Below are 25,596 nucleotides of genomic sequence, written 5' to 3' on the forward strand. Positions count from 1 at the left end.
TGAGTCTTGATCCCTAAAAAATAATTTTTTAATTCTGAAACATATCCTCAATTTTGTCTTGTTCTGATTGGAAAATATAGAGAGCACTCAGAGAAGGAATCCCTAGCAACCAACTGGAATATTAATATTTTGAGACTCCCTTCATCTCTACCTTTAATTATAAATTTACCTCTGTATTTAGACTATTCCCTAGGCTTAATAATAAAAAAAAGAATATTTTGAAAAAAATAGGGCTTTTAGTCCTGACTTGGGGGAAAGACTGAACCCTCAATATTGTACTATCAAATACCAAATTTTTACTGCTTTAAGTCTTGGTAGAATACACCCACTCTTACAAACAAAAAGATGAAGACATTTTTGTATATTGTAACATAACTATAAATACATTCAGTTCAGTTCAGTCACTCAGTCATGTCCGACTCTTTGCAACCCCATGAACCGTAGCACACCAGGCTTCCCTGTCCATCACCAGCTCCTGGAGTTTACCCAAACTCATGTCCATTGAGTTGGTGATGGCTCCAACCATCTCATCCTCTGTAGTCCCCTTTTCCTCCTGCCCTCAATCTTTCCCAGCATCAGTGTCTTTTCAAATGAGTCAGCTCTTCGCATCAGGTGGCCAAAATATTGGAGCTTCAGCTTAAACATCAGTCCTTCCAGTGAATATTCAGCACTGATTTCCTTTAGGATGAACTGGATGGATCTCCTTGCAGTCCAAGGGACTCTCCAGAGTCTTCTCCAACACCACAGTTCAAAAGCATCAATTCTTCGGTGCTCAGCTTTCTTTACAGTCCAACTCTCACATCCATACATGACTACCGGAAAAACCATAGCCTTGAATAGATGGACCTTTGTTGACAAAGTAATGTCTCTGCTTTTTAATATGCTATCTAGGTTGGTCATAACTTTCCTTCCAAGGAGTAAGTGTCTTTTAATTTCATGGCTGCAATGACTATCTGCAGTGATTGTGGAGCCCCCCAAAAATAAAGTCTGAGTAGCGTAATGCAAATATAAATGTACATTTCTCTCTCTCTTTCTAGAACTCCCATTCCCCCTTACTGTTGGCAGTTAATACATTACATAGGATGGCCTTTACTTTGCCAACAAAGGTCCATATAGTCAAAGCTATGGTCCAGTAGCCATGTATGGATGTGAGAGTTGGACCATAAAGAAGACTGAGTGCTGAAGAATTAATGCTTTCAAACTGTGGTGTTGGAGAAGACTCTTGAGAGTTCCTTGGACTGCAAGGAGATCAAACCAGTCAATCCTAAAGGAAGTCAGTCCTAAATATTCATTGAAAGGACTGATGCTGAAGCTGAAACTCCAATACTTTCATCACCTGATGCAAAGAGTCAACTCATTAGAAGAGACCTTGATGCTGAGTAAGATAGAAGGCAGGAGGAGAAGTGGGCAACAGAGGATGAAATGGTTAGACGGCATCACTGACCCAATGGACATGAGTTTGAGCAAGTTCCAGGAGATGGTGAAGGACCGGGAAGCCCGGCGTGTTGCAGTCACAACAGGCGTGTTGCAGGGTCACAAAGAGTCAGTCACAACTGAGCAACTGAACAGAAACAACAGCAAAAGATAACCTTGGTGATAGCAGTTAACAAGTTAAGTCAGAAAATATAGGCAACTTTTCCTTTAGAACTGCTGAAGACCATTTTATATGAAAATAACACTGCAAGACTTTGATATGGCAGACAGGTAGTGTCAATCAAAACTTATAAAAGGTTAAATAAGTCTGATAGTTTCACCTTTTCTTGTCTTTGTCCTAAATCTTGGCTCAGTTTTATTGAAATTAAAAATGTTGGGTTAGTGTACCATGGATAGAAATTTATATGCAAACAATCACTTAGGTAAATGATTTAAAAATCTTTGTCTTTAAAAATACTTTAGAAAGTTACTGTAGAGTCTGAAAATACAACTAAATGTCTCGCTGAGAACAAGTACAAAAAAAAAAAAAAGCTCCATGATCAGGAATTAAACAGTATAAATAAATGCCAAGATTAAAAGCAAACACACACATACATGCACATGTCTATATAGTTTTTATTTTATTTTATCTTATTATGACTTTGGAAATACTGAGAAAATTTTCAATAACATTACCCGATGCATTCTTATCAATATAAAGACAGTTTGGATTTTTGTTGAAAACAAAACCAAATGAAACAAACATGAAATTACAAAAGAATATCTATACACCCACGAATGAGAGAAAGGATTTTGCTAAGACATAAATCCATGACCATCCAGATTCTATAATATATTTGTATATCTTATGAAAAAGAAAATTATTCTTTATTACCTCTCTCTCCAATGAAGAAAATGCATGAATTAAAATGAAAGTAAAATATAAAAAGAAGAAGAAAATGAAACACAATCAGATAAATTTATTTACTCACTTATACAGTACATAATTATTGAGTATACACTATGTACCTGCACTTCATATTATTAATGTAGCATCTAACATAAACTCTAATAGTACAGACTTATTCATTTTTGCTTCTTTTTTATTGAAAGAATGGTTTTCTCTGTACAGTTCATACATTTACATGATTGTAAATTCCATGGAAAAGTATATTTTATATACCTCAAAATGCTGCCATTCTAAAGAATATATAAATATAAGATACGGTTTTTTAAAGTAGTGTAAAATCAATTTGGATACATAAGATTAGCACAAATACAAAAGGAAGAAAGAGAGAGAGAGAAAGAAAAGAAGGAAAGAATAAAGAAAACAGAGGAAGGAGAGAGGGAGTGAAAAACATCCCAAGAAATAAAATTTAAAGATTAAGATGTATAGTATAGATTCCCCATGATGCCAGAGCTGCCTGAAGTCATGGGAGGAGGAATTTCAAAAAATAAGTTGGGATGTGAGCTGAGACTTGAAAATAAACTATGAACTGGAGCCATTCCAAAGTAGAAGAAAATATATGTAATGTATATGGAATAAAAAAAAAAAAAAAAAAAACAACTTTGGGATACATTGAAAAGTGGTTTTCTTAAGGACTGGAGTAATAAGTCTGGAAAGAAAAAAATGTGTTAGGACTTGAATGACAGTCTAAAACTTTGGGTTTGTTTGAAAGGAGAGATGAACTTATTGGAGGAAAGAATCTTACCAAAACATAAATCTAGATTTAAGAGGAAAAACCTTCAGTTTGACATTACCCTACTGGGAACATTAGAAAATTAATGCTGAATGGTTTTATAATAATATGTTTTGTGAAAAATAAAACAACTGGGTTAGACAAAGTTTGGTTAGACAAAATTGGGCAAGTTTCTTTACTGCAGAATTTCCCAGAGCCCTTAATTTTCAAATATACGTAGTAAAGTCTCCAACCTGGGAAAATGTATGCAGCATTTTGGTGCTTAACTGATCATGGGGCACAGGAGTGCAGTTTGTGAAATGCTATTCTAGGTCTTCATCGAGACTAAGATTCCAAGCATCTCACGATCATTTGGTATAACCACCTACTGTAGTGTCAGGGCCAGATGGTCCTGCGAAAGCCACAGAGCATTTTGGATAGAAGACCTCATCTTCTTCAATGACCACTCCTCATTTATCTCCCAGGATGGACCTTTCTGTCTTTACACAGCTCTAATATTAGGACAATCTTCTCTATGTTCTTTCTCTGATGTATAAGAACAGGTGGCAGGAGTGGTAAAGAATCTGGCTGCCAATGCAGGAGACACAAGGGATGTGGGTTTGATCCCTGGATGGGGAAGATCCCCTGCAGTAGGAAATGACAACCCACTCCGGTATGCTTGCCTAGAAAATCCCATGGACAGAGAAGCCTGGTGAGCTACAGTACTTGGGGCCACAAAGTCGGACAGGACAGAGCACACACACTGTAGGCTCTCTTTCTCTAATAATCACTCATAGTTCTAGTTCTACTAATATCTCTGTTTCTAGAAAAATGATTCGGTATCATAATATTAACATTCACACCATTTCATTTAAATTTCAGCTGGATACTTGCCAGAAAAATTGTCCCAAGCAACAAATTTTGGCCGAATTAATGAAGTGTAGTGCAATGGCACCCCACTCCAGTACTCTTGCCTGGAAAATCCCATGGACGGAGGAGCCTGGTAGGTTGCAGTCTATGGGGTCGCTGAGTCGGGCACGACTGAGCAACTTCACTTTCATTTTTCACTTTCATGCATTGGAGAAGGAAATGGCAACCCACTCCAGTATTCTTGCCCGGAGAATCCCAGGGACAGAGGAGCCTAGTGGGCTGCTGTCTATGGGGTCGCACAGAGTCAGACACGACTGAAGCAACTTAGCAGCAGCAGCATACTGGTCCAACTATATAGGGTGAACAGTAGCTTTATCTATATGTTTGCCATAAGTATCAAGGTGGAGCTTCCTGCTTATGATTTTATCATTATATATTTAGATACAGGCAGAAAGTTTATTTCTAAGGACGGCTGAAAAATTGAGCAATTCCAATTCCTGGATTGGATCATGAAGAGCACTCTGATTTAGCAATAATTTTTACCCCCAAAATAGACTCTGCTCCGTAGCATCCAACCAAAGTGTGGACCGAGTAGGGCACGGTGTACCCCTTGTTGTGTGTGACGTGAGCCTGGGATGTCAGGTCCCTGCAGGTCTGCCTTTGTATGTCACTTCTCTGGCCCCACAGGAGTTTCAGAGATAACCTGATTTCACTTCTTTTTTGCTGGGAAAGATAGAAGACTAATCCATCCCACGTCCTTAAAGTTTCATTTCTGTTTAAGGATATCGTTTTGACACCTAGAGAACAGCAAGCCTGTGATGGAACTAGGTAGGGATTATCCCCAAGAGAAATACATGTGCCTCAGAAAAATAGGCAAATATCAACTTCATAAATGGGTGCTTTTTGATAACACTATTTTGAATTATTTCAGATGGTTTCATAAAATATCACTGTGACTATCTCAAATGTGGATAAGAGCTTTATCATGTGGTGACAACAGTTTGTAAAAAGACTTACTATGTAACCAAAGGGTTATACCTATAATTCATTTGAAGAATACCAGGATGAAGATAAAACAGAGGTTAACAATAATGACTTATATGGAAATATCCATCCATTTGAAAAATATTTTGAAAAATATTGAATACCAAATATTGTTCACAATATTTCATGATTCAGGTGACTTGAGTTTATGTATCATATGTATAATATACATGATTATAGATAATACCATCTAATATGCAGACAAAGAGAAAAATGATGGTTTCACTTCAAGGATGAGGGAAATTCAAAAACCAGAAAATCCAAACTATTTGTGTGACTTCGTTAAACACCAGAGGAAATTCCACGGGTAAAATAAAACTGTCAGGTCTCTGCAGAGTGCCACAAGTAAATGCACCATGGGCCAATCTGTCTACTAGATCTTAGTGACGTTTATCATCAAACCCGCCTGCTTTTCTGAAAAATGGAAACTTATTTAATCATCGTGAAAACAGCAAGAAGCCGAATAATTATTGCAATGATGGCAATCGTTGGAAATGCAATAGACAATTTCATAGGAACTCAAAGTCAGAGTATTTTTTGGCCTGGTTGGCTAACTCTTTCTGCAACCGTAAAATTTGGCTGCAACAGGGCAATACAATACTGGTGAGAAAACACTGGGACTATTACCACTTTTTTTAAAGCAGAAATGAAGCAGCCAAAGGAACATAACCAATGCATGTAAAGCAGTGAGTGTTTACTCCCAGAACAATTGAAGAATCGGAGTTATTTTGGATTGGAACTGTGGCCTGTAGACAGGAGTATGCCTTTTGTGGTAATGTCCTCAGGCGCTGAAAGGCCTCACCTGGCAAGTGTCCGGAGGGCCGGCAGGAGATGCTGTGCTCTTGGCAGTGAACCCAGGCTCACATTCACGGCTGCAGCTCCTTCTCACCCTGCTTTGGAAGGGATGAGACCAGGAAGCATTGCAACACGTGTCAAATCAAAAGAAAACAAACACCCTACTTTCCTTCCTGATGTAGTTCCCATATTCAGTATTAAAGCCTAGAATTCATAACCTTAATGAGGGGTTTGGGGACTGAGAATTCAAATTCTCCCCGGGAACTTTTTCTTTTCCTTTTCCCAGCCTCTCTCTTGGCTGACATAGTAACGTTTTGTTTCCATGAGAGACTCCGAAAAGAACTTGACTTCTTTAAAAATATTAAGTTTGTTTTTCCTCCTGCTCTCCTTGGATTTCTTTTCTAAGAAAATAGAGAACAAAAAATATATGCTTTGTGCAAAGCCATTGTTTTCTTGACCCTAAAAGCCGTAAAAATCCACATACCAGTCTGGAAGTTTGGGGATGAGCAGCCAATTTGATTTTGAAAACTTTTTCTTACTTTTGTTCACTTGCTCAGTCCTGTCCAACTCTTTGCAACCCCATGCACTGCAGCACTCCAGGCTTCCCTATCCTTTGCTATCTCCCAGCGTTTGCTCAAACTCATGTCCATTGAGTCAACGATGCCATCCACCCATCTCATCCTTTGTCGCCCCCTTCAGTGTATCTTATCTTCAATAGAATTAATCTTGCCACAGTTTGCCCTTTCATTGACTTGTGAAAAACATGTGCCCATTTTGAGTTCAAACTCTCTGTTTCAGAGACAATTTTCCTTGTATCCTCTCTTCTACCTAAGTTCTCTATTCATAAAGCTGTCAGTTGATAACAATCCATAGGTCACATGAACGGTGTAGCAGACCCAGAGGTCTAATCCCTCTGGAGTTAAATTGTTTTGAATTTCATGCTTTTAATTGTTTTCAGAAAGAACTTGAATTTGGGAATTGTATTTGGTTTTTCCTTCCCTAAATAAGAGGTCTTTGAGAGTGACTACTGTTTTCAAAGAGGACTGAACTCTTTATTTGGTTGCTTCTTTTCCAGGAGTCAGATTAAAGGTTATTTCCCTCCAAACTTCGAACTGGTGATTTGGCTCTGTGTGATCAATAACTTTGTTCTGATGGCTTAACTTTTGTCTTGGTTAAACCCGGTAGCACTTATGGCCACTCTGCTGTCATCTGCATATGATGCTCCTCTGAGGGAGTGGGTCATAGTATATCGCTAGAATATATGGCTTCCTTTGTGGCTCAGCTGGTAAAGAACCTGCCTGCAATGCGGGAGACCTGGGTTCAATCCCTGGATCTGGAAGATCCCCTGGAGAAGGAAATGGCAACCCACTCCAGTATTCTTGCCTGGAGAATCCCATGGACAGAGGAGCCTGATGGGCTGCAGTACATGGGGTCACAAGGAGTTGGACACGACTGAGTGACTTTCACTTTCAATGGGGAGCATGAGCTGCTATCTCCACCCTCTTCAGTCCTCAGGATTCCAGAGAGCTTTTCCAGTTCCTAAACTTCTGCACAATGACCATCGGTGTCTTGTTTTGTTTTGTTTATCAGGTCCTTTCTTTCCAAACCCAGTTGGCACTGAGGGGGCTGTGTGCAGTGTCACTTTCCTGTTAGAACCGTTTCTTCCCTTTTCTGGAGTTAGTTGTGCTCTTTGTCAGTTTTCCACCTCCCTCCCATGACCCCTTTGTGGGATGGTGCACTTAGAAGGTAAGGAAGGGCATCTGAGGGACTGCCTTGGGAAAAAGGAACTACCACTTGCTGAGTCAAGAGCTGAGAAGGGCCCACCCAGATCATTCCACAGACTCTCTGGTGATCTCTCTGCGTTGAAGCGTCCACACTTTGGAAACCTAGAGTTAGGAAGAAACGTACCTGTGATCCAAGCCAGTTCTTCTGTTGTCTTCAAGGGGAACAGAGAAGTGAACTCATTTGCCCAAATCCCCACACTTTCTTTGCTGGGGTTGTCCAGAGGGTGGAGAATGAAACAAAGAAACAAATGAAAAATCATCCTCATCCTAAGAATAAGAACAGTCTGTTCCTCTAATAGAACATAGACTTCTGGGTTTACTTTCATATCCCTTTAGCTGCAGTGTAAGCCCAATTCTATATTTAAGTTCAGTAGCCAATTAACATTGTTCCCATGTCGAAGTCCATCCAGGATGTCCTTTTAATTCATAGGTGGCCCACTGCAGGGCTGTCTACCATAGACCCATTGCCCACCTCACACACAACCAACTATGTTTAGTGTTAGAATTCTCTGCAGCGTGGACTAGGCACCCTTTTTGTAATGATCCAGATTCCAATCTGTTTTCTGCTCAGTGAACAAGGTTTCCCCGAGACAGTGTGGGAAGTGACCAGAGGGTCAGGTCGTGCAGAAGCTATTTGTATCTGGCCTCTGCAGCCTCAGCTCAGGAAGCCAAAGGGAGCAGCAGGCAACAGTGGGAAGAAATACTGAATTATTTGCAAGAAAAGTATGTGAGAAATGATTGAACAAGATGTAGTGGTGAGCAACATGGGGGCTCTGACACTATTTTGAAGCAGATGCTTCTAGATTTTTGGTGCCGGGAGGAGGGACAGAACATCCTCTACATTTTTTTGAGCCTTTCTATTTTCAAAACAATGGAAACAAAAATGTGGTAAAATATTTTCTACCTACAGGATACCACAGAGACATAGCAACATACCACATCGCTGAGTGCTCTTTCTTGTTTAATAGGTTCTCTTCTACTGCAAATTATTCACCATTTTGTCCTCCTTTTTTTCTAAATTATCCATAATATTTTAATCTCTTTTAGACCGAGTCCAGATCAAACTGGTCCAGGAGAATTCCTCCAGCAATTTGCTATCCTTGATCATAATATCCTTTTTCCTCCTATTTTGCTTGTCTAGAACAGACTTATATAATCTTTCGCCAAAAAAAAAAAAGTCTTTTTTCCTTAGCTACCTCTTCCAAATCCTTAAAAATCTAAATGTTACTTCTCTTGGGATTTTCATGGCAATCCAGTGGTTAAGATTTCACGTTCCAGTGCAGGGGGTGCTGGTTCGATCCCTGGTCAGGGAACTAAGATCCCACATGCCTCTTGGTAAAAATACCAGAACATAAACAACAGAAGTAATACTGTAACCAATTCATTAAAGACTTTTAAAGTAGTTCATGTTAAAAAAAAAAAAAAAACTTTTGAAAGAAATCTTTGTTAAATAAATAAATAATAAATTTTACTTCTCTCACTGCACTTTCATTATTGTGGGTACTGGTGATTGTGATCTGTGTTCAATATCTACCTCTGCACTTAGATTGTAATCTCCAAGAGGGATGCAACATCCTTGCAGCCACATCTATACCCAGAGGATTCCATGCAGTGCCTTGGTGTCATGTTACTTCAACATATGCTGCAGAACAGATGAGGTCTTGGTTAATTACCTATGTTTATGGGTCTAACTCACGTTTCCAACAAGATTATACACTGCAAGAGCTGTGCATTTGACTCCCTCTGGCACTTAGGAAAACAGGAGATATTTAAAATAAATGTAAATGTGTTGACAGAAGACAAGAGATGATCACAGTGGGAAATCTGTGATGGGCACGTGCTACATCCTGCTTTCATTACCAGCCACCGACACTGACTATATATAAACTACCTGTTAGACACTGCCTCAAGTAATTTACATGCATCTTGTCATTTAATTATTTCTCTTACCCAATGATAGAGATGGAATTATTATGCCCATTAAGAGATAAGGACATTGAGGCACAATAAGTAATTTGCCCAAGTTCACAGGCTCAAAACTGAGAGAGCTGGTATTTGTACCCCAAGTTGTCTGACTCCAAGATTTAGCCATTAACCATTAGTACTCTAATTATGTCCCAGAGAACTCCATAATAAATATTTACATTTTTATTAAGTTAAAATTTATATACAGTAAACCTCAATCTCTTAAAGTTACAATTTTTGGGTTTTGATGAATACATACAGTCATGAAACCATCAACAAAATGAAGATAAAGATGTAGAATAGTTCTATCATCCAAAAACATCTCCCAAGATGCTTTGAAGTCAGCCTTTCTTCCCACCCAAACCCCTGGTCACCACTGATCTATTTTCCATCTTTATGATTTTGCATTCTTCAAAATGGAGCTAAATAATACGTGGTCTTTTGGATCTGGCTTCTTTCAGTTAGAATACGCTTGAGGCTCATCCACGCTGTGGCTTGGATTAGAAGCGTGCTTTTTGTTGTTGACGAATACTGCATTGTACAGACTACCACCATCCATTCCCAGGTGAGAGACAACTGGGTGGGTTCCAGTTTTGGGTGATTATTAAAAAAGCTGTGTTGCAATAAAACTTTGTAAAAACAGGCTATGGGTTATATTGTCCTAGGGGCTCTATTCTGTTCCATTTATCTGTGTCTATTTTTATGCCAATATAATGCTGACTTGAATAACATCTATTTGTAATAAGTCTTGAAATTAGGTAGAGTGAATACTCTAACTTCATTTTTTAAATTACTTGACTATCTGCCTTTCCACATACATTTTGCAAACAGCTGGTCAATTTCTACAACAAATCCTGCTGGAATTTTGATTGGAATTGTGTTGAATTTATTAATCACCTTAGAACCAACTGGTGTCTGGGCAATTTTGAGTTTTTCCAACTATAAACATGATACCTTTCTTGTTCTCTTTTTTGGTCTTTATTCATTTTTTCATTAGTGTTTTATTTGTCAACATATATGTCTTTAACATAATTTGTTAGACTTATACCTGAGTTTCATGTTGTAGGTACTTTAAAATTTTCAGTTTCAATTGTTCACTGCTAACATACATAAATATAATTGAGATTTGCATATTGACTCCATATCCTGTGGACTTGTAAGCACAAGCATTACTTTTCATAGCTTCTTTATAGATACTTCAGAATGTTTCGAGGAAATAATTATATCATCTACAGATAGAAAGTTTTCTTTCTTTCTTCCATATTCATTTTATCATTTTATTCTTTCTTTATTGTGCTTGCTTGGACTTTCAAAATTATGTTAATGGGAGTAATAAGAGTACACAGCTTTTTTTTCCCCCAATCTTAAAGGGAAAGAATTCAATCATTCACTATTAAATATGATGCTGGCTATAGTTTTTTCTACATTCCTCTTCTCTAGTTGAAGAAATATCCTTCTATTCCTAGTTTACTGAGAGTTTCTATCATGCTGAACTTCATCAAATTTTTTTTCTGCATCTATGAAATTTTCATGTTTTTTCTTACTCACTATATTGATAAGGTGAATTACATTAAATCTTTAATACTTAATTGGTTTTTCATTCCTGGACAAGCCCTACTTGGAATTATGTATTAATATTATCCTTTTGTGGACTTCCCTAGTAGCTCAGCTGGTAAAGAATCCACCAGCAATGCAGGAGACCTGGGTTCAGTCAGCCTGCAATGAAGGAGACCTGGGTTCAATCCTTGGGTTGGGAAGATCCCTTGGAGGAGGGCATGGCAACCCACTCCAGTATTCTTCCCTGGAGAATCCCCATGAACAAAGGAGCTTGGTGGGCTACAGTCCATGGGGTCACAAAGAGTTGGACATAACTGAATGACTAAGCACACTATCCTTTTATATGTGGCTAGACTTGATTTGCCCGGGTTTTGTTGAGGATTTTTGCTGATTCTCTAAACCACATTTAATTTTCTTCATTTTGGTCATACATAAAGAAAGGCTTTCTTTCCCAGTCTACCTTGCAGTTATTTTGGGGCTGGTGATAGTTTCGGCCAATTGGTCAGAAGTGATTGATATCATTTTGAATTTGAAACACAAGTTGTCTTTCTCTTTCAACCTCTGCCAAGGTGATTGTCCTGCTGTTGTGGACACTCAGGATGGAAACAGACGGCCCTCTGCTTGGGAGGCGGCTTCTCCAGAGAACTCTTTGATCAGCACACATTTTTGGTGAATGGAGAAGAAGTTCTGTCAATAGATCACTGAGGCTTGGGGATTACTTTGTTAACACAGTATAAATTAGCTTATTTCACAAAGTAAAAATACAGGATTTTAATAGGTTTCTATGTAAGAAGAAATAAAATAAAGATGATTATTACTTTAGATAAAACAACTAGTTTAAGATCATGCATCTGTTGTCTTGAATTGTGACCAAAATCAATTTAACATTTAATTTAACTGCTTGGCAACAGTTAAATTAAATCGCTGCCTTCTCAGACTCAGTGAAGGACAAGAAGAGAGTATTTCCCAGCATTTCAAACTTTAAACTTAAAAAGAATTTTTGTCTACAAAAAAAAATTCTTAGAGCAGTTGGTCCATTTCCAAAAGACACAGTAATACAGAACTAAGATTTCCAACATAATATATACTAGAGAGATTCAGTTAGCTGACTGAGACCCTTGTCAGATCTAAAAATGACCAGTGAGCACATCTGATTATCAGATAAGGTCCGTTAAGCAAAATGAACTCTCTCCAAACAATTTACACGAGTCAGTTACTGATCACACTTAACAGCTGGAAGGAACAACAGGCAACTGCACTCTAGTCAATTTATCTTTCTTCCCCAAGTAATTTTTTAACTGAAATCTGTAACATTTGGCCACTAAATGTCATATAAAAGAAGCAGCTGGACAAGTAAGCTTAACAAAGTGCCAACAGTCCTGAACCATAGTTTATTTAGCATTAAGAAAATGAGAGTTGATGACAACCATCTTTTTATAGTTATATGCATTAAATTTTAAAAATTAGAATAAAGGCACGGGGAAATTTCTTCCCAATTACCAACTGACAATTGAGATATTTTTCTTAATATATGTTTAAAATTTTGAATATGTGTAATATGGAAAACATTAAAGTCTCAAAAACTAGGATTTCACATAACATACAAATTTTATGCTCTCGTACAATATTATCTTTATCAAAGTATCGTAACTTCCTGGAAAACAGGTTCAAGTCTGATCACTCTAAAGATTTTTTTAATAATCACAAAAACATGGATAGAAAGGAAAGTTTTTGATAGTTTTATTCATTTTATTTCATACTTCAGTGGGTAAAGCTTCTACATGTGATCAGATTGGCCCTCGAGGTAAGTACAGTTCTCAAACGGACTTGGAGTTTCCCACATAAGACTTAAGTTCAAGAGCAATTCTACTGGGCATTGAATATATGTATATTGAATATATATTGAATATACTCTAAGGAATATTGTGTGTATATATATATATATTCTAAGGAATGGCACTTTCCAGGAGGTGCTAGTGGTAAAGCATCTGCCCGCCAATGCAGGAGACACAAGAGACGTGGGTTCAATCCCTGGGTCAGGAAGATCCCCTGGAGTAGGAAGTGGCAACCACTCCAGAATTCTTGCCTGGAAAATTCCATGGGAAGGGGAGCCTGGCAGAGGCTACAGTCGTTGGGGCCACGAAGATACAACTGAGCGACTGAGCACACACTAAGGAATATGTAATTTCTAAGGAAATCAGTGTCGTAAGCACCATTCTTACCTATACACACCATTTGGGAATACATGAGCAGATGCTGAACTTGTATAGTTTCCAGACTATAAATCTCAGTAGCAGGAAAACGGCAAGCCCAATTCTCAAAAGAGGTGGACCTGCGATTCCCCACCATACACTTTCCAGATGTTTCCCCCTGCCTACCATTATCACCTTCATTCTGCCAGGTTATATTTCTCTTCACGTTTTTCCAGTTTCATATAACTAAAAAAAACCATCCCCCCAAATTTAGACTTTCATAAATTCTCTTTGAACTGCTATTTTCATAAAATGTAAAGTTAGACAAAGCCAACTGGACTGATGAGAATATGACTGGAGAGGGGCATGCCAGATTGCCACTCCCCTCCCACCCAAAGGGAAATTTCACAAAATCCTGGGTATTTGTTATGCATATCAAAAAAAAAAGTACATTGTAAAACACTTTCCTGGAGGTGCCTTAGATTAAAAGGGAGCTTTGGGTAGTTGTATGAGTGAAATCAGATGAGACTCATCAACAGTTAATTACCTCCTAGAATTTTCTTTTTTGTTCTCCTCTTCTCTCTTCCTACTTTTTTCTCTGATTTAATGCAAATTTGAAGTCAATGAAGCTATCAATTTTCTATAACATTAAGGTGTGATTAAAGGCAGGTTAATCCTATGAGAGTCTGTATTCTTAGAAGAGTTTGTTAACCCAAATAAATATTGACCTTTCTAGAAAGAGAAATTTTTACAAAACGGACATTCCAATGTTTGCATTCACGACCCCATCTCACTCTCTACTGTCAACATGAGGTAAGATACATGTGTCAGCATCATTCAGTAGTAGAAAGAAATATAATCCAGCCCATATTCCTGTGCAAGGGTAAATACAATTTATAAGATGTTGGAAAACTAAAGACAGCCATATTACATGAGGGAGTTCTCTGGGTGTGGACTGACATGAAGATGCTCCAAACCACAGTGAAAATCATGTGGATGCTGTTGACGCCACCAGGCACTACTACTCATGCAGGTCCTATGACTGCTGCCACTACTGAATTTTCATCATCACTGATAACATCCGAACATTGTACAGCACTTTATAATTTACTTCTCTAAATTAATTATTTTATTTAATATCAAGTTTTTAAATGACATAGAACTAAAAGGAGAGAGGGAGTGCTGGCATAACCGTAAATTCAAGTGTGCCTTTAATTTTCCAGTAGTAAGAAGAGAGAATTTTTACTCTGCAACTCCCTTGGTGGAATTCTAATGCAGCCATTAATACTTGGTTTCCATTCTAGGTTTTATCTCAAAATAGCAAAACCTCTGAGCAGCTGCATGTTTTATGCAAACCTGCAATTAGATCCATTGACTTGTCTTGGTGGTAAAAATTCTAACTGAAAGGCCAGCTTAGAACAAATGCAGTTCAACCAGTGCAGTCTAAACCCCAGCTGTACCTTTCATTGACAATTCTTTATCTGTCTCTGGTTGAACTTCTCAAAACTATGACTTGCCTTCACTTCAATTCAGTTCAGTCACTCAGTCGTGTATGACTCTTTGCGACCCCATGAATCGCAGCACGCTAGGCCTCCCTGTCCATCACCAACTCCCGGAGTTCACTCAGACTCACGTCCATTGAGTCAGTGATGCCATCCAGCCATCTCATCCTCTGTTGTCCCCTTCTCCTCCTGCCCCCAATCCTTCCCAGCATCAGAGTCTTTTCCAATGAGTCAACTCTTCGCATGAGGTGGCCAAAGTACTGGAGTTTCAGCTTTAGCATCATTCCTTCCAAAGAAATCCCAGGGCTGATCTCCTTCAGAATGGACTGGTTGGATCTCCTTGCAGTCCAAGGGACTCTCTCAAGAGTCTTCTCCAACACCACAGTTCAAAAGCATCAATTCTTCGGCGCTCAGCCTTCTTCACAGTCCAACTCTCACATCCATACATGACCACAGGAAAAACCATAGCCTTGACTAGATGGACCTTGGTTGACAAAGTAATGTCTCTGTTTTTTAATATGCTATCTAGGTTGGACATAACTTTCTTTCCAAGGAGTAAGCGTCTTTTAATTTCATGGCTGCAGTCACCATCTGTAGTGATTTTGGAGCCCAAAAAAATAAAGTGTGACACAGTTTCCACTGTTTCCCCATCTATTTCCCATGAAGTGATGGGACCAGATGCCATGATCTTAGTTTTCTGAATGTTGAGCTTTAAGCCAACTTTTTCACTCTCCACTTTCACTTTCATCGAGAGGCTTTTGAGTTCCTCTTCACTTTCTGCCATAAGGGTGGTGTCATCTGCATATCTGAGGTTATTGAGATTTCTCCCAGCAATCTCGATTTCAGCTTGTGTTTCTTCCAGTCCAGCATTTCTCATGATGTACTCTGCATATAAGTTAAATAAGCACGGTGACAATATACAGCCTTGACGAACTCGTTTTCCTATTTGGAACCAGTCTGTTGTTCCATGTCCAGTTCTAACTGTCGCTTCCTGACCTGCATACAGATTTCTCAAAAGGCAGGTCAGGTGGTCTGGTATTCCCATCTCTTTCAGAATTTCCCACAGTTTCTTGTGATCCACACAGTCAAAGGCTTTGGCATAGTCAAGAAAGCAGAAATAGATGTTTTTCTGGAACTCTCTTGCTTTTTCCATGATCCAGCGGATGTTGGCAATTTGATCTCTGGTTCCTCTGCCTTTTCTAAAACCAGCTTGAACATCAAGAAGTTCACAGTTCACATATTGCTGAAGCCTGGCTTGGAAAATTTTGAGCATTACTTTACTAGCATGCAAGATGAGTGCAATTGTGTGGTAGTTTGAGCATTCTTTGGCATTGCCTTTCTTTGGGATCAGAATAAAAACTGACCTTTTCCATCCTGTAGCCAGCTGAGCTTTCCAAATTTGCTGGCATATTGAGTGCAGCACTTTTGCAGCATCATCTTCCAGGATTTGAAATAGCTCAACTGGAATTCCATCACCTCCACTAGCTTTGTTCATAGTGATGCTTTCTAAGGCCCACTTGACTTCACATTCCAGGATGTCTGGCTCTAGGTCGGTGATCACACTATCGTGATTATCTGGGTCATGAAGATCTTTTTTGTACAGTTCTGTGTATTCTTACCACCTCTTCTTGATATCTTCTGCTTCTATTAGGTCCATACCATTTCTGTCCTTTATTGAGCCCATCTTTGCATGAAATGTTCCTTTGGTATCTCTAATTTTCTTGAAGAGATCTGTAGTCTTTCCCATTCTGTTGTTTTCCTCTATTTCTTTGCATTGATCCCTGAGGAAGGCTTTCTTATCTCTTCTTGTTATTCTTTGGAACTCTGCATTCAGATGTTTATATCTTTCCTTTTCTCTTCTGCTTTTCATTTCTCTTTTCACAACCATTTGTAAGGCCTCCTCAGACAGCCATTTTGCTTTTTTACATTTCTTTTCCATGGGGATGGTCTTGATCCCTGTCTCCTGTACAATGTCATGAACTTCATTCCATAGTTCATCAGGCACTCTATCTATCAGATCTAGTCCCTAAAATCTATTTCTCACTTCCACTGTATAATCATAAGGGATTTGATTTAGGTCATACTTGAATGGTTTAGTGGTTTCCCCCACTTTCTTCAATTTAAGTCTGAATTTGGTAATAACGAGTTCATGGTCTGAGCCAGTCAGCTCCTGGTCTTGTTTTTGCTGACTGTATAGAGCTTCTCCATCTTTGGCTGCAAAGAATATAATCAATCTGATTTCGGTGTTGACCACCTGGTGATGTCCATGCATAGAGTCTTCTCTTGTATTGTTGGAAGAGGGTGTTTGTTATGACCAGTGCATTTTCTTGGCAAAACTCTATTAGTCTTTGCCCTGCTTCATTCCGTATTCCAAGGCCAAATTTGCCAGTTACTCCAGGTGTTTCTTGACTTCATACTTTTGCATTCCAGTCCCCTATAATGAAAAGGACATGTTTTTGGGGTGTTCATTCTAAAAGGTCTTGTAGGTGTTCATAGAACTGTTCAACTTCAGCTTCTTCAGCATTACTGGTTGGGGCATAGACTTGGATTACTTGCATCCAAGTACTGCATTTTGGACTCTTTTGTTGACCGTGATGGCTACTCCATTTCTTCTGAGGGATTCCTGCCCGCAGTAGTAGATATAATGGTCATCTGAGTTAGATTTACCCATTCCAGTCCATTTTAGCTCGCTGATTCCTAGAATGTTGGCCTTCACTTAACTTGGCCCAAGTTCATAGTCTTCCATCATTCATGAATGTCAAGGATCTTTTGAGCCTCTATATGCAACCCTTTCAAGTCTTGTGGCATCAATGATTCTCTATCTCTCCACTTTCCTCCAGTCATGATGATCTTTCTACCTTAACTGCATTCTCTACATCCTGTTCTTCCAAAGTTAAGGCCTCAAACATTTCCTCTCCTCCCTAGACATACTTTCCTTTTGAAAATCCAGTTTTATGCCTTTATCTCGCCAATTATTATGATAAACAGTTCATCTACATTTTTGTTCTTGAACTTTCAGTTTTCCTCCAGTATTTCCATCTCATACAACAACATTAAATATTTACTGAGCATATGCTATAATTGTGGGGGTTACAGAAGAAGCATAAAACATAAGCCTTGACTTCCAGGAGCTTACACTTTCAGAGAGAGTTACAAAGACCAGATACATAATATATTTACCTTAATAATAAACTTTCCTCTCAAAAGCAACTTGCATCAAAAAGTAGCTTCAGAGGAATAGATAAAGGAGATGTGGTATATGTATACAATGGAATACCTCTCAGCCATAAAAAGGAACAAAACTATGCTATTTGCAGGGATGTGGATGGACCCGGAGAAACTGTCATACACAGCGAAGTAAGTCAGAAAGAGAAACACAAATATCATATATTAATGCATATATGTGAAATCTAGAAAAATGGTACAGATGAACCTATTGCTCAGTTGCTTCAGTCATGTCCAACTCTTTGCGACCCTATGGACTATAACCTGCCAGACTCCTCTGTCCATGAAATGTTCCCTAGTGAGAATACTACAGTGGGTTTCCATTTCCTCCTTCAGAGGATCTTCCTGACATAGGGATCGAACCCATGTCTCCCATGTTTCTTGCAATGCAGGAGAATTCTTTACCACTGAGCCACCAGAGAAGCTCCACTGGTACTATGTATAAAATAGATAACTAATGAGAACCTACTGTATAATACGCACAGGGAACTCTACTCAGTGCTCTGGGTTAATCTAAATGGGAAGGAAATCCATGACTCACAACCTAGGATCGTGATTTCTGGGAGAAATATCAACAACCTCAGATAGGCAGGTGACGTCATTCTAATGGCAGAAGGCGAAGAGGAATTAAAGAGCGTCTTGATGAGGGTGAAAAAGGAGAGTGGAAAAGCTGGCTTGAAACTCAACATTCAAAAAACTAACATCATGGCATCTGGTCCCGTCACTTTATGTCAAATATATGGGGAAAAAGTAGAAACAAAAGCTATGAAAACCCTAGACAGCACATTAAAAAGCAGAGACATCACTTTGCCAACAAAGGTAAGAATAGTCAAAGCTATGGTTTTCCCAGTAGTCATGTACAGATATGAGAGTTGGACCATAAAGAAGGCTGAGCACCAAAGAATTGATACTTTCAAACAGTGGTGCTGGAGAAGATTCTTGAGAGTATCTTGGACACCAAAGAGATCAAAACAGCCAATCCTAAAGGAAATCAACCCTGAATGTTCACTGGAAGGACTGATGGTGAAGCTCCAATACTTTGGCCACCTGACATAAAGAGTCAATTCATTGGAGAAGATCCTGATGCTGGGAAAGATTGAAGGCAGGAAGAGAAGGGGACGACAGAGGATGGGATGGTTGGATGACATCACCGACTTAAGGGTCTTGAGTTTGAGCAAGCTCCAGGAGATGGTGAAGGACAGGGAAATGTGGTGTGTCACAGTCCATGGGGTGGCAAAGAGTCAGATACGACTTAAAGACTGAACAACAACAACAATATGTATATATATATATTGTGAAGTGAAGGGAAATTCACTCAGTCTTGTCCAACTCTTTGCCACTCCATGGACTATGCAGTCCATGGAATTCTCCAGGCCAGATTACTGGTGTGGATAGTCTTTCCCTTTTCCAGAGGATCTTCCCAACCCAGGGATCAAACCCAAGTCTCCCTCATTGCAGGCAAATTCTTTTTACCAGCTGAGTCACAAGAGTAGCCCATATATATATGTATATATATAAAATCTCTACTCCTCACTCAGTCCACCAAACTGACTTGAGAATTGCCTGTTGACTATTTCCTCTTTTAGAAGAGGAATAGTTAGCTATTATAGACAATCAGTATACGGTGTCCTGATGATACTTCTTATGAAGCTTGCTTGCATTCAGTATTTTATCTCTACTTAAGCTGTTCTTCTCCTATTTGGATTCTGGACAGAACTTTCCAATGAATCTCTCAAAATTTCCATCCTCCTCTTTCAAACCAGCCTGTTCACTAGTGCCAAGTTAAGAAGCTTAAAGAGCTTCTTAAATGTCAGGAGACCCTCCCTTATGAAAGCATTATGCCTCCCTATTTTGTTACATCACCTTCTCATACACCAAAATCTATTTGTTTAACATAACCTTACTTATTACCTCAGTTTTATTTAAATCCTTATGTTTTTCAAAACTTGATCAAGATGTAACTTCTCCAGGAAGGCCCCTCAGGTAGTTTGCAGACCACATGACCTTTCTCTGATCCGTGATGATTATTTTTGTGTGTGTCAATCTATAGGGGCTTCCCTTGGGCTCAGCTGGTAAAGAATTCACCCACAATGCGGGAGACCTGGGTTCAATCGCTGGGTTGGGAAGATCCTCTGGAGAAGAGAAAGGTGACCCGCTCCAGTACTCTGGCATGGAGAATTCCATGGACTGCATAGTCCATGGGGTCACAAAGAGTCCAACACGATTGAGTGACTTTCACTTTCACGTAGGATCTCTAGTTGTTTCACATAAAGCTGTTTTATATCCCAAACTCCATTCCTATACCTTTCTATCCTTCCCAATTTAATATTCTTAATTTTAAAATTAATAATAATTTTTTAGAAAGAAAATGTTTCATATTAACGTGACTTTTTTACTACATTGATTGGCAAGGAATTTTACAATATAAAACACCTTAATAATCTTTTCATATAACTTACGAATTTACCATAAGTTACTCAACTTACCAAGTTGACCTACTTTTTCACTCTGATCTTGGATGCTCTAAAAGTCATCTGATAAGCAATGTCAATCCTGCAGGCAGTAAATATTTCAGCATTAAAGGAGCTCAGATTAGACTAACGATGAGAGTCATTTGTGAAAATCATCATTCACATTCATATCATATTACAGAAACAAAAAACACACAGCTAAAATTGGCACTCCCATCTTAACTGACTCATGCAGATGGAGGGATAAACTACCGTTTGCCAGCAGGTTCCTGCCTCAGTTTGTGGCGTGAGTTGAAGTCACATGATCTTTCCACTGCTGCATTCTCTGGCATATATGTCTCACAGAATGCCAGCTGTAGGTAAATGGACATTTCTAAGAAGAACACAGTGTCAAAGATCCATTTCTCATAATGTGATGGCATGAAACACATTAAAAATTGATGAATGGGTTGTTGGCTCAAATTAATCTTTGGCTTATTAATTCCTTTTTTTACCCCAAATGAGTCAGTGAAGATGGTAATCTTACTACTTCTCCAGTAGACATATGTCATTGCTACAAAGAAAAACAATTGTTGCTATCCTGAAATGTACCATCATAAATACTATTATTAATAATTCAAGGCCATGCTCCTATATCTAAACATAAATATAGAAACATAAAATATAGAAATACTATGTCTAGGAAATTCCCTGGTGGTTCAGTGGTTAAGAATCCACCTGCCAATGCAGGAGACCTCTGCAAGTTTGATCCCTGGTCCTGGAAGATCCCATATGCTGAGGAGCAACGAAGCCTGTGTGCCTGTGTGCCACAGCTACTGAAGCCCATGTCCTAGAGCCCATCTCTGCAACAACAGAAGCCACTGCAATGAAAAGCCTGCTCACTGAAACAGCTCAGCCCCCTCTCACTGCTACTAGGAAAAGCCCATGTGCAGTAACAAAGGTCCAGTAGAGCCAATAAATAAGTGAAATTAAAATATTCACGTCTAAAGGTAGACTTCCTCATTATACTTTTCACTTGTAATCTGTGTAATGTTCTTTAATGCAAAAATAAATTATGTACATATTCTGGTGAGAAAAGAGGCCCCTCAGTTGAGCCTGAAAAGTTGCTTCAACCAAAGCTACTTGGTTTCTCTTCCAAATTAAGGCAATTTACAAATAGGTGTCAAAGCAGACCATCTTTTAATAATGTGGTAAATCATTCACTTGGAAATCTTCCTGTAGACTGCAGAGAGAGGATACCCTTGGCACCACAGCAGTTCCATGGCACAGTTGACTAGGGTCTTAAACATGGTAGGGCAGGGGGACAATTAGAAAGGAAATACTAGAAAATAAGAGATAATTGTGACAACTGGTTTCCTTGGCTTAGTGACTATGGCAATCGTCATAAAATTTTAATTCCTATCATCTCACACGCTAGTAAAGTAGTGCTCAAAATTCTCCAAGCCAGGCTTCAGCAATATATGAACCGTGAACTTCCTGATGTTCAAACTGGTTTTAGAAAAGGCAGAGGAACCAGAGATCAAATTGCCAACATCCGCTGGATCATGGAAAAAGCAAGAGAGTTCCAGAAAAACATCTATTTCTGCTTTCTTGACTATGCCAAAGCCTTTGACTGTGTGGATCACAAGAAACTGTGGGAAATTCTGAAAGAGATGGGAATACCAGACCACCTGACCTGCCTCTTGAGAAATCTGTATGCAGGTCAGGAAGCGACAGTTAGAACTGGACATGGAACAACAGACTGGTTCCAAATAGGAAAACGAGTTCGTCAAGGCTGTATATTGTCACCCTGCTTATTTAACTTATATGCAGAGTACATCATGAGAAACGCTGGACTGGAAGAAACACAAGCTGGAATCAAGATTGCCGGGAGAAATCTCAATAACCTCAGATATGCAGATGACACCACCCTTATGGCAGAAAGTGAAGAGGAACTCAAAAGCCTCTTGATGAAAGTGAAAGTGGAGAGTGAAAAAGTTGGCTTAAAGCTCAACATTCAGAAAACTAAGATCATGGCATCTGGTCCCATCACTTCATGGGAAATAGATGGGAAAACATTGTCAGACTTTATTTTTCTGGTCTCCAAAATCACTGCAGATGGTGACTGCAGCCATGAAATTAAAAGACGCTTACTCCTTGGAAGGAAAGTTATGACCAACCTAGATAGCATATTCAAAAGCAGAGACATTACTTTGTCAACAAAGGTCCATCTAGTCAAGGCTATGGTTTTTCCTGTGGTCATGTATGGATGTGAGAGTTGGACTGTGAAGAAGGCTGAGTGCCAAAGAATTCATGCTTTTTAACTGTGGTGTTGGAAAAGACTATTTAGAGTCCTTTGGACTGCCAGTCCATTCTGAAGGAGATCAGCCCTGGGATTTCTTTGGAAGGAATGATGCTGAAGCTGAAACTCCAGTACTTTGGCCACCTCATGTGAAGAGTTGACTCATCGGAAAAGACTGATGCTGGGAGGGATTGGGGGCAGGAGGAGAAGGGGACAACAGCAGATGAGATGGCTGGATGGCATCACTGACTCGATGGATGTGGGTCTGAGTGAACTCCGGGAGTTTGTGATGGACAGGGAGGCCTGGCGTGCTGCGATTCATGGGGTCGCAAAGAGTCGGACACGACTGAGCGACTGATCTGATCTGATCTGATCTGAGTAGGTTTGTTTCTTTTTTGGAACATGGTTGCTATTTCTTCATCTTCCCTGACTTTCTGTGTTGGTGTCTACACATCAATCCTAGTCTTCATGTGCTGGCTTTATACCGGAAACAACCCCCATGGATCAGCACAAACAGGTATTCTGGGTGCCTTTACCACTTCTTGCCTCCCCAGGGAGAATCAAGCAACTGTGTTTTTGGTCAGGGGATACTCGGTGGTGATCCAGGAGGGTGAGTCATGGCATCAAGAAGCCCAGGCTGCCATCTCTTCACCTCCAGATTGCTTCACCATGGTGAACCTATTTGAACTCCAAGACTGGTTGAAATTAAGTCAGTCCTCTGGGGACACCCTTGAGAAAGCTGGTCTACAGTGTATAAGTTCTACTTTTCTTTCCCTGGGGGGAGCTGAGAGCTGGATTTTTTTGTCTCCTCACTCTGTATTGGAAAGGAGAGGAGGTATAGCATCTCTGAGCACAGACTTCTGTCTCCATTCTTGTTCCAGGCTGCTAGGCTGTGGTGGACCCATCTGAGCTCCAAGACTGTCAGGACTGAGGTCAGTTCTCTGGTGAGCCCCCTTGGTAAAGTTGGCTCACTGGATGTATAAACCAACACTTCGCTTCTATGGCAAAAGCCAAGAACTTGGAGGTCTCTTTTTTTAATTGCATGGCACTGAGTGAGGGTCAGGCACTCCTGTGGGAGGCAATCCACATCTCCTTACAGGCTTACATGGGTCTGGTTTCATGGCTACCTGCAATGAAGGAGTCTTTCATTTGGTTTCTGGATTTCTCATAAAGGGCATTTGTCCATGAATTGTTGATTAATTCACAAGCTGGGTGTAGGATGGTCTGGGTCTTTCTGCTCTGCCATCTTGCTGATGTCACTCTAAATACTTCTCTTAAATACAAAAATAGCAAGAGTCATTGTTTTAATTAATTAAAGCCAATTATTATTAATTAATTAATATTAATTTAATTATAAAATTAAAATAGCCAGTAATATCAGCCAATTATTCAGATTCTGCCTCACTGACAGGTAATGCAACTGCTTAGTTAGTTCCCTCTCTGTTTATGAAGCAGTTGACTTCCGCAGACTCTCTAAGCCAGGGGTCCCCAACTTCTGGGATCTAATGCCTGATGATCTGAAGTGGAACTGATGTAATAATAACAGAAATGAAGTGCACAATGAATGTGATGAGCTTTAATCATCCCCAAACCATACCCCATCCCTGGTCTATGGAAAAATTGTCTTCCAAAAAACCAGTGCCTGGTGCCTGAAAGGTTGGGGACCGCTGCTCTAAGTCCAGCCTGAATTCAAAGACTGTGTTACAGTAAATGTTTGGGGTAGGTTAGGTGGATAATATGCATCTTAACACCTCTTATTTCAGTCATACATACAAATGTTTTAGATTTCAACATGTTCATCCTGCTCATAGCCCACTTCATCACAACTTCATTTTGTTCTGTGTATAGAAATGAATTCTAATTCTAGTAGCATTAGGATGGCAGGGTTTATTACTTCAAGTTCTCTGTGTTACAAAAATTCACTGTATGTTGACAGCTAATGATTTCCAAAGTATGAAACCAACATGTTTGCAGGTAGTTAAATGCCCCACCCCCACCCCTAAGTTCTAAAATTAGCAGCACCTATGTTATTAAAATAATAACTGTGTCTTTGGAAGGAGAACAACATACAGCTGTTCAAGTCACTACGTATATACATAGGGCTGGCAGCAAGATGAAAGTGCGAATTGGAAATCCCTGAAAGCTTTGATGAGTTATAGCTGGAAGCCTTGGCAACATTTTACATTTTTAGGAATTAGATTTTGATATTCTTTGTGTGAAAACAGTAAGCTCTGAATTGCTCCTGTATCTTCTTAAGAGGGGAGCTCTCTGTTATCTCAGTTGAATTTTTCAGTTTGAAAAGAATTAATGTTCTGAATAGCTCTTATGAGATCCATGGGATTGTTCTTTTATTTTCCCCTTTGCCTGGGATCTTAAAGAAAGCTATCTTAAAATTAATGTGAGTTTCATGGAACTACAAACTGGAATCCAGTCATATTTTCACATTGCATATGACATTTAAAGTGGTAATCATCAACTTACCATGATAATATAAGGGACAATCAGAATATGTACATTTGAAGCATTGAAGGGGGACAAAGTATATTATGCAACTCAATATACAAGACTTTTGACAGTTCTAAACAATAGTTGAAGTATAAAATAACTTTGAGATTAGAAATGAACAAATTCTCTGATTAGTGCAAAATAGAAAACAACCAAAGACAAATAGCTTACTTTAAAACAATCCCAGGTGATTTTAGTATAATTTTGCCTGGCAAAAGGAACAGTGGCATTGATTTCCAAGGTCTCTTTGAGCCTTCCTATTTGATCACTAATTTTGTTCTTTCAAGGGCACAACATATATTTTAAAGGTTAC

Source organism: Bos indicus, chromosome 13 (assembly GCF_029378745.1).
Source record: "Bos indicus isolate NIAB-ARS_2022 breed Sahiwal x Tharparkar chromosome 13, NIAB-ARS_B.indTharparkar_mat_pri_1.0, whole genome shotgun sequence".
NCBI lineage: Eukaryota > Metazoa > Chordata > Mammalia > Artiodactyla > Bovidae > Bos > Bos indicus.